Source organism: Lactuca saligna, chromosome 8 (assembly GCF_052625555.1).
Source record: "Lactuca saligna cultivar CGN05327 chromosome 8, ASM5262555v1, whole genome shotgun sequence".
Lineage (NCBI taxonomy): Eukaryota > Viridiplantae > Streptophyta > Magnoliopsida > Asterales > Asteraceae > Lactuca > Lactuca saligna.
In genome coordinates, this window is record NC_136424.1 from 227940845 (window position 1) to 227945364 (window position 4520).

Consider the following 4520-nt stretch of genomic DNA (forward strand, 5'->3'; position numbering starts at 1 on the left):
TTATGGAATTATTAAGGTTACACACTTTATTCTTTAATGAAGTGACTCTTGAACCTCCATAACTTGAGGACAAGTTATGGAGTCATAAATACAATTAATGATGACAAGACTCTTCATTTTTTTAACGTTTCCAACTTTTATGAGTTTTATGAGTCTTTAATGTGACTCTTCATGTAACTTGAGGACAAGTTACACAAACACATTTTATACTTAACTCTTAGATTAAAATGGATTGAAAACAACTATTTCAATTAACTTTTCTATTAATCTAAGCAACTCGTAAGAACAAGATAATTCAAATCAAACTTTTTCATGTAATTAGTCTAAACTTTAAACTAATACAAAACATGAATCTATTGACAATTATCTTTGAAATTGGATTAGCATGAACATTACCACATCAAAAAACAAGTTTATAAGTCCAAAAACATCTTAGGGTAATGTTCCTAGTCCAATTCCATCCAAAAAAGTCAAATTTATGTTGTTTGTGGGTCCAACTCGTCGAGTGCATGAACCAACTCAGCGAGTTGGATCGATTTGAACACCCTTTATGCATGGACTCACCGAGTCTGATGATCAGACAACAAACAACTTCGATTTTTAAGTAGTTTTGCAAGTATAACAAGAAAACAAGCCTAGGCTCTGATACCACTGTTGGGTTTTAAGCATTCTAACACTCCTATGGTGTACATGCAACCCTATAAACATTGGATCTATGTTTTCTCTATTATACATGAAAATAAGAACTATCCAAGGCTTTAATCCTAACTAGCATATTATGAAGTTCTTATACTACAAAGTACTAGTTAGATGACATACCTTTTGATGTAGCTTGATGTCTTCAAGCTTTAAGAGCTTAGCCCCAGTAGTGTGGAAGCCTCAAGTGGAATCACAAATCACCAAAACACCTTGGAAGACTTTAGAGAATATGGATACTTGGTTCTCTCTAGTGAAATCCGCTAGCCCTTCTTAGTGTACCACACTAGTGCCAATTTCACCAACCAATGACATCTTTATATAGTATGGAGACTAGGGTTAAACCCATGACCTTTCATTTCATATGATCCATAGGTTAAACACTCCATGGACTATCCATGAGAGCTTAGCCCAACCTAAATGAACTTGGCCCATTCCATATATATAAGAGTCCATATTTAATTAGTTCATTTTGATCACTTAATTAATTTTAAATTAATTCTTGATCAATACTAATTAAATAATATGATTCTATATTAATATATTAGAACTTATAATATATTAATACTAATCATAAATATACTATTCTCAAAAGACTATCCATATAAATTGTGTTGGTGAAGTGCAACCCAAATGGACCATGGCGGGTCGGGTCAAGTACATACCAAATATAGTTATGGACTTAGACATTAATCCAACACTTGTCCCCTGCATCGAACCGGTGTCCGGAACTAGCTGCATCGGATCGATGTCCAGAACTGACTGCATCGTACCGAAGTCCGGAACTAACTGATCATGGCATAGCATAAACAATATCAACTAGCATAACACATATCATCTAGCATAAACACATTACTACATACTGCATCAGGTCATAGCCCGGAACACATAACACATAAATCCTATCTGAGCCACGAAGGCATAAAACATACTAACTATTGCATCGGACCGAAGTCCGGAAACTACTACTAGTTAAATGGGCCAACATTGTGGCCTTAGACCCGTTCCTACTGGAAGGAAACTCACCTCGCGATGCCGACTGCTGAACTCCTGAATGAGAAATCCCTGACTGCTGCTCCAGCTGCTTCCCAACTATTATGGGAAAATAAAATACTAAATCAGAATAGGGATTCTCTTTTGGGTAAAATGACCATTTTACCCCTTCTATGGTATGGGTCACAACATGGCCCAAAAACCCTCAATTCCTTATAAGTCCATCCATGGACCCACTATAGACCCACTAATGGCCTAATTTGCTATATTGGGCCCAGAACCCTTTTATTGGGCCTTACTCAAGCCCAAATTAAATCCTTGGTCCTTAGCAACTGAATTCTGATGAGCCATAAAGGCCCAAGGACCCTAAGCCTGAAACCCAACCCACACCAAGGCCCAACACTCGAAGCCCAAACTGGCAGCGTACGTGGGGCGTACACCAAGGTACGTTGAGCGTACTGGCTGCTGGCTTGTACGCGGTGCGTACTTCCTTGTACGCCCAACGTACAGCTCTGTTAATCCAACATCTCATTAAGTGCTTAATAATCTGATCTAGAAGCTACAAATCCAGATCCTAAGCTTATTCCATGACTTAAGCCATAAAGTTGCTTGCTTGATGGCTTACAAGTCTCATAAAGGCTCAAACTTCCACTAATTACATTCTACTTCCATGTAGCTAACTAGATCTCATACATGGTTCCATATAAGCCACAAAGATCGAAACTTTACTGCTATGGGGACACTTGAGCTTCAAGGATAGCAATCCTAAGCTCCAAAAACGAAGTTGCAAGATAAAGGTCCTTCCTTTGGACCTAAAAGGTCCAAACTTCCAAAAACTCCTAGATCTAAACTTATAAGAGGAAAGTTGGAAGCTTTATACCTCTTTTGAATGCCAAATGAAGGAATGATCCCAGATCTATGAGCTCAAGGTACTCAAGTTCTCCTTCTTCCATTTCTCTTCTTTTTCTTTCCAACTTTTCTTCACAAAAATGATCCCAAAAGATCAAACACACACACACAACAAGGAGAAAGGGGTGAACTAGGGTTTTCTGGGGGTGAAGGATAAGTGAGGAGGCCAAATAGGAGGCTATAATGGGGTTTAAATACGTCTCAAACCCTATAATTAGGATTTTTCCCCTGGTCGCGTACGTTGGGCGTACACTATGGTACGCTGTATGTATGCCTCTCCTCCCCGCGTTTCATTTAGCTATTACGCCCAGCGTACAACGGGTTATGCCCCGCGTACAGCTTATGGGCAGGCTATAACTTTGCCCAAAACAAAAGGACCACTCTCATACACAATTCTATTATAGTCCAAAATAAAACTTGGGAATTTAAATAAATTAATAGCTCGGAAAACGATCGTTACAGATCTCCCCCACTTGAATCAGACTTCATCCTCGAAGGCTACCGCTACTGAATCTGAAAATAACTTCGGGTAATGCTCCTGCATCTCCTCCTCTGATTCCCACATCCACTCGGAACCCTTACGGTGCTGTCACTACACCTTCACTAGGTGAACTACCTCGTTCCTCAAGGTCTTTGTCTTCCGGTCCAGAATCGCGACCTATCTCTCAAAATAATTCAGGCTGCTATCAATCTGAATGTCCTCGAAGGGAACAACTACTGACTCATCCACCAAAAACTTCCTCAACTGGGAAACATGGAAAGTGTTGTGGATCTAGCTAAGCTCTGCCGGAAGATCCAACCGATAAACAACCCGACCCACCCAGCCAAAACCCTAAAAGGACCAATGAACCTGGGGCCCAGCTTGCCCCTCTTCCAAAACCTGATGACACCCTTCTAGGGTGATACCTTCAGGAGGACAATGTCGCCTACTTGAAACTCCATGTCTGATCGCCTCCTGTTGGCGTAACTCTTTTGTCGACTCTACGCCGTCGGTAGCCTACTGTGTACCTGCTGGATCAACTCTGTCGTCTTGAGCACCACTTCAGTGCTCCCAATGACACGCTGACTGTCACACCCCCAAACCAAGGATGGCGGAAACGTCCGGGGGTGGAGGACTTTATGTATAGTATCATAACCACAATTTCAATAGTAATTTAAGAAAACACAACCAACATATATATAATTGAAAAAGTTACATCACTTGTATGAATTACATGTTTCAAAATCAATTACAATATGTTGACAAAATATGAAAAATGTTTGACGCCTTAACGTCCCATCCTTAAAAGCACTTGATTACCTGTTTAGTGATTTCCTGAGAATACAAGTTGTTTGAAAAGTGTCAACACAAAGGTTGGTGAGTTCATACGTTTTTGCTATAAAACTTAATAGAAGTCATTCTCATGTAAATGTCGCGTTTGTTTCAGAAAAATCCGATATTTTCCTTAAAATCCGTATAATGTAGCCTTATGACCAAAGACCAAAATATATAAGAAATCATTCTTACTTAGTAGAAATGTCATGAGTTTGAATTGATATAAAAAGTGAATTTAAATCAACCTAAAACCTTTATGAATTGTTATTTCCCTATGTGAGTCGCTATAATCATACTATGACTATGTGAATCTGCCACGACGTTTCTCAGGCGTCGCGAAAATGAAATGACATTTGTCACCCGTATACCTGCAGGTCCCACTGTAGCTAGCAGCAAGGTGTGGGTGTCAAACCCAATATAGATCTCTATACAAGTATCACGTTCTCCCTCAAGGAGACTCTGATTATAACTACCAGGAATTATATTCCGCACTCGGACGTACGGAAAGAGAGATTGTCTCACAATTTAGGGTAACAAGTTTACGTATAATGTGTGTGAGTGTAAATCTTTTCTGTATGAATGTACTCTTTTAGTACGAGTGTGTTAT